The following is a 10,654-nucleotide window of genomic DNA, read 5'->3' as shown; positions in this document are numbered from 1 at the left end:
TTTCTGTTAAAGACCATCACCTGTGTGTTTAGTAATCATCATAAACCCGGCATTGCCCACCCAAACCACAACCAACCAAAACCAAAACAACAAAACGCAAACATAACGCTAACACAACTACAAATACAAACGAAAACAAAAAACTAACAACAAACCCAACCACAACCACAACCACCAATACAAACACAAAGAAAAAACAAACAAAAAAAGCAAACGAAAACAAAAACCTAACAACAAACCCAACCACAAACACCAATACCAACACAAAAAAACAACGAAAAAGCAAACGAAAACAAACCAAATCCAAACGCAAAACCAACCAAAAACACAAATACAAACCCAAAGAAAAAAACACAAACAAAAACGAAAAAAGAAAGAACAAAAACGAACCAAACCAAACGCAACCACTAACGCAAACCCACTTAAACACAAAGAAAACACTAACGCGAACATAAACGCCCGGGGCGGAATCACCTGTTTTAGCTTAATGAAAGACTATAGTACCCCAACTTATTCAGAGTCTTTTGCACTCACTTAAACGAACGCGCCTGTTTCAATTTAATGAACAATTTTAATACTCCAAGCTTATCCGTAAAATACCTACAACATTTGCACTTGATCAATCCCCGCTAATTATGTAATTATTTTTTTCCCAACACCAAAACAAAGTAATAAAAAGTAAATTATTTTCCACTAATGCAATGGTTTTATAAAGGGAAGTAATTGCGTGCTCCTAATCTATCAAAGGGAAGTAAGCGCTATAGGACTGAATAAAGACATAATTAGAATTTTTGTAAAAGATATATTTTTTTAAAAACTTGTGTTTAATGAACATGCCGACAATTATTACTATAATTTGAAAAATGAAAATTATTTCCCAACACTTTCAATAGTAATTTTTTAACACATAAATTTAGACAAATGCGCACGATAATTGTCTAACAGTTTAATCCATCGAAGTATGTCAACGACAAAAATATATTTTTACATACAGAACTGAGCTTTATATATTAGATTTGTATTAGTTTAACCGAGAGAAATTTTAATAAATTTCTTGATACGTAGATTTATAGAATCTAGAGCTACTTCTAAATCAAATTTGAAAATAAATAATTTATGTCTTTATATTCTAAAATCGGAAGATGACGCCATAAGTGTTGTGGTCTTTCCCTAGTGTAAACATGTGGCATGTAAAGTAATTGTTTATTGCGTCACAACTATAAACACTATTTTGGTTGCATGATTAAAAATAGTTTTCTACATTCTAATATGCCTATATTTTTCTTCTTTAAATATAATTTAGTTTATACATTGAAAACATCAAACATATTATTTATTATTATCAACAGAAGTCCGTATCAGGTTCTCAATAAATCACTGAAGATACTGATATCATAGCCTGTGAACATATTTTGCTAACAAAAGTGAGAGAGAGAGAGAGAGAGATGCGCACATGTGCTTTTATATATTGGGCTATGTATATATATATATATATATATATATATATATATATATATATATATATATATATATATATATATATATATATATATATAAATATATATATATATATATATATATATATATATATATATATATATATATATGTTACGGTCAAAGCCCGAAGTCGGCCAATGCGCGGATTGGCCAATATCACCTCCCATAGGTCGGTCAAAGTCCGAAACTTTACTTGATTTCGACCTTTGGCCGGCCAATTCGCAGACTGGCCATGGTGGACCGGCCAAAGTCTTAATTAGAAGATCATCTGGCTAGGAACGACAGGCCAAAGTCCGAATTAGAAGATCATGAGCAGATTTTGTTTTTTTTATGCCGTAAGGGTCATGAAATTAAGTTTTTATTGATTATTAATTAAAGTAAAGGACAGAAACATTCAAAAATTTTATTGTACTATAGTCTTAATCAATCAATATTATCATTTGTTACAACAAGTTGAACTTTTATGGCATTTAGAATTACATAGCAGCTTGTTATTTTTACACTTGCAGCGATTTGTTGTGCACTTGGTTGTGCAATTGCAGCGAGTGTAGCTTTGGCTCCCAGTCAATGATTGTGAAGATGCGATGGTTCGTCGTGATTTTTCCTCAGTGCCAACTGACGACAATAAGAGCAATTTTTCGTGAAGAATTGAAAACTCACTTCTAGCATACAGTTATTTTAGAACACCATGTTCCGTTCCTAATTTGTAGAAACCGCCCTCGACGCTCATGACAACTGCAATCACGCTTCGGGGATCACCGCAACCTCTGTCAACATCTGGAACACGGATGCGTACATTGTCACCCACTTCACCATCTTTAAATTTTGTATTTGATGTTTTAAGCATCTTAGCACCTTGATTTTGCAAGCCAGTATGAGCTGCTGACCTGTGTTCCATGATGTCTTGTTTGTTGTGACACAATCTGCAGGTAATGTTCCCTCCGTACCCTTCGTCTGCTTCATTGGGTACTCCACAAATAGCATGGACATCTTTGCCACAGGATCCACAAGAATGAGCTGTACAAACAAGAGCTAAACAATACGTTACTCACAATGAAACCGCACCCAGAAAAATGAAAACGCGATCACAACTTAGTCTAGATAGAACATTGGCCGGCCAATGTACAAAATACGCTGTCAAGTTTAAGCACTTCGGACTTTGGCCAGTACGTCCCGGCCAGTGCGCGCATTGGCCGGCCAATGTACGAAATACGATCTTAGTTCTAAGTTCTTCGGGCTTTGGCCAAGAGAGCCGGCCAATCCGCGCATTGGCCGGCCAATCCGGGGTTTGGCCGCACTTCGGGCTTTGACCGTAACATATATACTAGCGTACCCATCCCCGTGCGTTGCCGAGGGAATAGAAGAAAAGAAAGTCCGACGAAATACATAAAAGTTTCATTCATGCGCTACCAATCCATTATTCTTAGTCTCGCGACCTTGTTTTCTAAATGTGAGTTATTTAAATGTTATCTAAACAATGCCTGCGCTTGGATCATAAATGTACGGACACGGGTTTACAGACACAACCGCATGAAAACCTTGAGTGTACATTAATCACTCACCGAAATAATGAAGTAGAACACACTTTGGCGACCGCCCATGTGTCAGGGACGTAGAGGGGCGCTCTCGAGAGTCCCCCCCCCCCCCCGATTATACTACCGCATAGGCGCCGCGTACGGCCCCTGGGTCCTTAAAACTAACAGCCGCCATCGTGCCAAATAGCATCCTGTTAACAATAATACAAAATGCGTTATTCGCTAAAGTGAGACAAATTAACAGGATTTGTTAACACGTAAAAAAAATATTTGACGTGTTTTAAACATCATTGTGCCTGATGCATTATGTTGGCGTTACTAATGTTCTATTGTTAGAATTAGATGCTCGATCTCAATTTTTGATTTGATTGTCTAAAATAGATTCTAATTGCATCATTCGCAAAGTGACGAAACTGTTAGGATTTTTTTAAGGACAAAAAGAAACAACCCAGTTAATAATATAACCTTGATTAATTTTTCTGATTATTAAAATAAAACGTATTACATGGCTCTCAGCTGCCCATGTGAGCTTTTGGGGGCCGAAACTGACATGTTTATTTGCAGCCTAATAGCACCCTACCAGGGCGCCAGAGGTCATGCCTGATTTAATTTAGTAAGCGTTTCTAACGCCTCATCCTATCCGTTGTCTATCACACTGTTGAAACAGAACTTATTCACCATAGCTCCCACGGGAAAGACCAGGGCGCCAAATCACATCCTGTCGGGGGGCCGCCAATGCAAAATTAAATCCCCCCTTCCCCACCACCCACCCACCCTATTCCCCCCTCCCGCCACAGAAACCTTCTCGGGAGTATTCATCAACTCCCTAAAGTTTTTATGGCACCGGGATAAACTGTGTCGAACCGCAGTCGTTTTTTATTTTTATATACCGTATATAGAGAAAAATCCCACCATTCCGTGGCGCCGCCCTTGCGAAATTAAAAAAAAAAAGATTTTTTTTTTTACAGATACGTTTCCTGGAGTGTTTTAATCAACTCCCCAAAGTTTGATACCGATGAAACCGTGAAACCGCAATCGATGTTTATTTTTATATACCGTATGTAGAGAAATTCGCAACCTCCTGTGGCGCCGCCCTTGCGAAAATAAAAATGATTTTTTTATAGAACCCTTACCTAGATTGTTCTAATTAAGTCCCTGAAGTTTGATGGCTATCGGATAAACGTTGTGAGACCGCAATCGACTTTTATTTTAATATACCGCAAAAAGAGAAAAAACAAATCGCGTCCTGCCGGGCGCCACCCCTGCAAATTCGAAAATGCTTTTAGCGCAGAAACCTCCACAGAAAGATTCTCAACATCTTCCCAAAGTTTCATAGAGATCGTGTGAACGGTGTCACCGAAATTCAATTTTATTATTTTTATATACCGTATATAGAGAAAAATCGCACCCTCCCGTGCGTGATTTTTTTACAGAACCCTTCCAGGTAGTTTTCTAATCAACTCTTCAAAGTCTCATGCCTATGGGATGAACAGTCTGAAACCGAAATCGACTTTTATTTTTATATATCGTATATAGAGAAAAACAAATTGCGCCCTGCCGGGGCGCCACCCCTGCGAATTTGAAATTGTCTTTTTTCGCAGAAACCTCCCCAGGAATATTCTCAACAACTTCTAAAAGTTTCACGGCGATGTGATGAGAGGTGAAGTAGTGCATAAAAGACACACACAAATACATTGCTTTATATATATATATATATATATATATATATATATATATATATATATATATATATATATATATATATATATATATATATACTAGAGTACTCGTCCCCGCGCGTTGCCACGGGAATAGAAGATAGTCCAGCGAAAAATATAAGAAAGGCTTCATCCATGCGTTACCAATCCTATATTCTTAGACTCGTGAACTTGTTTTCTAAAAGTGAGTTTTTAAAATGTAAACAACGCCTGCGCTTGGATAAAAAATATCGGGACACAGGGTTTACTATTATTAGATCATAAATATAGGGACACGGGTTTATGTACACTACCAACACTACCGCATGAAAACCTTACGTTAATCACTCACTAAAATAATATGGTAGAACACACTTCGGTGACCGCACATGTGTAGAGGGGCGCTATCAAGAGCCGCTGATTACACTAACGCAGAGGCGTCGCGTACGGCACCTGGCGACAACTAATATAGGCGCCATAGTACTCACAGAATAACCCAGAGCGCAAAATAGCATCAGGAAACATTGATGCAGCTTGCGTGGATCGCATAAGTGACACAAATCAACAGGATTTTTAACAAGTAGAAAAAAAGAAAATGTGACGTGTTATAAACATCAGTTTGGCTGATGCAATTTGTTAGCGTTACTAATGGTGTATTATTAGTAGCTCGATCTCAATTTATGATTGGATCGTTTAATAATAGATGCTAATTGCATAATTCGCAAAGTGGCGAAACAGTACAGAAGGATTTCCTTGCGTAACAAAGTTAATGTTAGAAGTATGACTTATTTTTTTTTTATTAGCCCTTCTAAACTTAATTTTTTACGGAAAAAGTTTTATTATTTTGAGAACTGTAGGCTTTGGAATTGTTTGGATTTTTTACGGACAAAAGGAAACAACCCAGTGTTAATAATGTAACCTTGGTTAATTTTCCTGATTACTAAAAAAAACCTATTATAGGACCCTCAGCAGCCAGTCCGAAACTAATTTTTTTATTTGCATCCAGATCGCACCCTACCAGGGCACCGGCTGACACGTCTGATTCAATTTATTGAGTGACTGTAACGGCCCATCTTATCCATTGTCTACCGCACTGTTTAGAACGAACGTAGGTTAAATTGCACTCACAGGAGAGCCAAGGGCGCCAAATTGATCCCTGCAGGGGCGCCAGGGGAAGCGCCTGGTTCGATATAGTCAATGATTATTCTTGTCCATCGTGTCTTTAGTGTATAGACTTTTTCTTAATTAACGTAGGCGCCAAAGTGTTCGCAGGGGTGCTCGGGGCGCTTCAGGTCGTGCAATCTATGGGGCGCCAACGTTTGCGCTTGTTGAAGTTTTTAAGCTGACTTCAATAGTACCCCTTACCCGCTCTGAAGGGCGCACGATTAACAGATGCCACGAGCTAACATAGCCGCTCTGGAACTCTTGGCGCCAAATTGTGTATGAAGAAAACCGCACCTTACAGGCGCCACCCATATCATATTTTCACTATTTTGTTCACAGAAACGTTTTCGAGAGTATTCTCAACAACTCCACAAAGTTTTATGATACTCAGATGATAGTTGTCGAACCAAATCTGACTTTTCTTTTTATATACCGTACATAGAGAAAAATCGTACCCTCCCGTGGCGCCGCCCTTGCGAAATTAAAAATGATCTTTATGCAGAAACCTCCACATGAATATTCTGAACAACTTCCCAAAATTTCATTGCGATGTGATGAGAGGTGTCACTGCAATTCACTTTTATTATTTTTATATGCCGTTAATAGAGAAAAATCGCACCCTCCCGTGGCACAGCCCTTGTGAAATTAAAAATGATTTTTTTACAGAACCCTTCCCCAAAGTATTCTAATGAACTGACCAAAGTTTGATGGCGATCGGATGAATGGTGTCAAACCAAAATCGACTTTTATTTTTATATACCGCATATAAAGAAAAAACAAACCGCTCACTGCAGGGGCTCCACCCCTGGAATTTGAATTTTTTTTTTCGCAGAAACCTCCCCAGGAATATTTTCAGTAGCTTCTTAAAGTTTTACGGCGATGTTATAAGATCTGTTATTGCATAAAAGACACACAGACAGACAGACAGACACACACACATACATTGCTTTATATATATATATAGATATATGTATATATATATATACATACATATATATAGATATATGTATATATATATATACATACATATATATATATATATATATATATAAATATATATATATATATATATATATATATATATATATATATATATATATATATTCTATCCATAATAATAGTTTCGCTGTCTGTGTATCTATCTATCTGTGTATCTATGTATCTGACAAGAACGCTCTAGAGAAAACACAAGCAAATTAAAAACATGCATAGTAATTCGAAAAACGAAGTATTACGTCGTATTGAGCATAGAGTAGAAAATAATATCAAGCCGGAGAATGCACACAGAAATATGACGTCATTCATTCTCGAGTAAACATTGAATAAAAAAGAAATTTTGTCTAATCTAAGTGGTTTGCGTGTAGAGTTTCTCTTCTGGTAGGGGCAAAGCCCCACCCCCCTCCCGCCCCCGGTAGAATGTCTAATCCCTCCTCCCCGGTAGAACATCTAAACCCTCCCCTCTCTCCCCCCCCCCCCCACCGCCGTAGAACGTCTAATCTCTCCCCTCTCCCCCCCCCCGACCGTAGATCGTATAATCCCACCCCTCTATATGTCGCATGTTCGACTAGGGAAATTGGTGCGCATGAATGCTGGTGCGAAGCGATAATATTGAACGAGTGAAAGTGTGACGCGGTACGCAAGAAAGTGACGTTTTAGTGTGAGTTCGTTGTTGCCGGGGGAAAGAAGCTTGAGTTAGTCTTGTTCATGTGATGTTAGGGTTAGATTGTCCAGTCTTGGTATCGTGTGTTCAGGCTGTCCGATGTTTATTTCTATGGTGCAATAAATTGAGTTAGCAAACGGTGTCCTTCTGTCGAATCATTTGTGTGCGTTAGTGTCGTCGTGCGTCAAGATGAATTGCTGAATAGCTGAACATAATCGGATGGTAGTGGTGTTGAAATATGGTATTGGATCAGGTAGTTCCACCCTCTCACTGCATAGCTGTGGTACTCATATAGAACCCAGTTATAACACTCTCTCCCTCCCCCGCCCGTAGATCGTCTAATCCCACCCCTCTCCCCCTCCCCCCCCGCCCGTTGGTCGTCTAATCCCACCCTCACTCCCTCCCCCCCCCCCCCCCGTAGATCGTCTAATCCCACCCCTCTCTCCCTTCCCGCCCCCCCTCCGTAGATCGTCTAATCACACCCCTCTCTCCCTCCCCCCCCCCGTAGATCGTCTAATCCCACCCCTCTCTCCCCCCCCCCCTCCGCCCGTAGATCGTCTAATACCACCCCTCACTCCCTCCTCCCCCCCCCCCCCGTAGATCGTCTAATCCCACTCCTCTCTCCCTCCTCCCCTCCCGCCCGTAGATCGTCTAATCCCCCCCTCTCTCCCCCCCCCCCCTGCCTGTAGATCGTCTAAAAACTTTCACAGTGAAACGAAAACGAAATATGACGTCATAGAGTCGAAAATAATATCAAGCCGGAGAATGCACACAGTAATATGACGTCATTGATTCTCGACTAAACATTGAATAAAAAGGAAATTTCGTATAATCTAAGTGGTTTGCGTGAAGAGTTTCATTCATACAATTCTTCTGGTAGGTGCGAAGCCCCACCCTCGCGAAAGAACGTCTAAGCTCCCCCCTCCCCCAACTCAAAAGAAATGTCTTCATCGATACTCTATAGTAAAATTACCGTCTAATTAATGTGTCTAATCTAAAAAGTGGTTTGCGTGCAATTCATCGGGTAGTGGCTAAGCACCAGTGTTTTTTTCAGACTTTTTCCTCCCCGGAGTGAGGAACGTTTTCTAATCTAAAAAGTGTTTAGCGTGCTCAGCTCTTTTCATGCATCTCTTCCGGTAGGGGCGAAGCCCCGCCCAGGTTCTTCCTTTAGTTTGTATGATCTACAAATGCGACCAGTGTTTCTTTCAGACTTTTTCTTCCCCGGAGAGGGGTGGGGGTACTTGAAATTTTCGGGGGCGGGGGTAGAATTTTCTGGGAGGGGGCGGACACTAGAAAAAGTATATAATTATATTTTGTTGAATGGAACGGTAGAAATGTTTTGGTGTGTGTATGGGGGGGGGGGGGGGGGGGGGTTGTTTTAAGTTTAGAGAAAATAGACAACACTATCAACCTAGCGCCCGGTGTATCCTTCCTCAACGGGCTATTTTTCTCGATCTATATAATATTTTCGCTGTCTTTGTATCTATGTATCTATCTATGTAACTATCTATCTATGTATCTATCTGACAAGAACGCTCTAGAGAAAACACAAGCAAATTAAAAACATGCATAGTGAAACGGAAGCGAAATATTACGTCATATATTTAGCATAGAGTAAAAATAGTATCAAGCCTGAGAGTGCACACAGTAATATGACGTCATTGATTCTCGAGTAAACATTGAATAAAAAGGAAATTTCGTCTAATCTAAGTGGTTTGCGTGAAGAGTTTTATTCATACAATTCTTCGGGTAGGAGCGAAGCCCCACCCTCGCGAAAGAACGTCTAAGCCGACCCCCCCCCCCCCTACCAAACTCAAAAGAAATGTCTTCATCGATACTCTATAATAAAATTGCCGTCTATTTAATGTGTCTAATCTAAAAAAGTGTTTAGCGTGCACAGCTCTTTTCATGCATCTCTTCCGGTAGGGGCGAAGCCCCGTTCAGGTTCTTCCTTTAGTTTGTATGATCTACAAATGCGACCAGTGTTTTTTTTCAGACTTTTTCTTCCTCGGAGAGGGGTGGGGGGTACTTGAAATTTTCGGGGACGGGGGTAGAATTTTCTGGGAGGGGGCGGACACTGGAAAAAGTATATAATTATATTTTGTTGACATGTTTTGGTGTGTGTGTGTGGGGGGGGGGGGGTTGGTTTTAGTTTAGAGAAAATAGACAGCACGATCAACCTAGAGCCCGGTGTATCCTTCCTCAACGGGCCATTTTTTTTAAATATATATATATATATATATATATATATATATATATATATATATATATATATATATATATATATATATATATATATATATATATATATATATATATATATAAATACAATGAACATACCATGACTATTTTTGAATGAAATAAAGAAACCACTGACGTTACCTCCTTCGGGTAGAGCATGAGATGCGGCTAAGCAGACGATCAGGAGAAAGAAAATTTTCATTGTGCTTTAGGTTACAGTTCTATAGTAAACGGACGGTCCTGACCTGTAAAATACTGATATAAATGTGTTTGAGGTCGTTGTTCTATAGTAAACGGACTTCCGTACCTGTAAAATACAGATATAAATAATGTGCTTCATTTGATTGTTCTATTTTCCCACGTTTTCTTTAACTTGCTTTCTCTGTTTTTCCAATCAAATCTTGCGATCGAAATTTCTGGCACTTCCCAGTTAGCTAGCGCGCTGAAATTTTCAGGGAAGCTTTCATTTGGATGACCATAGAATACTCAATTGTTATTATTACTAAATTGATCAATGGAAACATTTTATTGGGCATTTTAGACCGCTATATAATCTATATATATAATTCTCCTCTGCGAGCCATTAGAAAAAAAAACGAGCGACGAGTAGCTCGCCTCTCTCTTGCCGCGCGCAGTGACGCGAACGATCCCACGTCTCGACAGGCTTAGGGGCAGATAATTTAGTTTGAACCGACTTTAAACTTACAGGAGGTAACTATTACCACTGGTGGCCAGTTTGGGGGAGACGATATGGTCGAGTGGTTGGGCACACGATTGCTATCCCACTCGACACGGGTTCAAATCTATGTGTTCTAGTCAGTAACGTATTCACACAACGTGTTTTTTACGAGTTGTCTTTT

At 39.5% G+C, this 10,654-nt stretch overlaps 1 long non-coding RNA gene across 1 annotated transcript in view; it reads right to left on the bottom strand.

Moving 5' to 3' along the window:
• Positions 1–3,135: 3,135 nt before the first annotated feature.
• The window catches only part of LOC131930701 (uncharacterized), a 22,690-nt gene continuing 15,171 nt past the window's right edge, over positions 3,136–10,654 (bottom strand). Inside the window, exons 3-4 of the long non-coding RNA XR_009384160.1 lie at positions 9,936–10,101; positions 3,136–3,223 (exon numbers count right to left, since the gene is read on the bottom strand). This is a non-coding gene — a long non-coding RNA (uncharacterized LOC131930701). The remainder of the gene's footprint in view (positions 3,224–9,935; positions 10,102–10,654) is intronic.

This window comes from Physella acuta, unplaced genomic scaffold (assembly GCF_028476545.2).
Source record: "Physella acuta isolate Inbredline_101_S28 unplaced genomic scaffold, ASM2847654v3 ptg001827l, whole genome shotgun sequence".
Taxonomy (NCBI): Eukaryota; Metazoa; Mollusca; class Gastropoda; family Physidae; genus Physella; species Physella acuta.
Note: the sequence above shows the minus strand (reverse complement) of the source record. Positions and strands in the feature narration are given on the sequence as shown.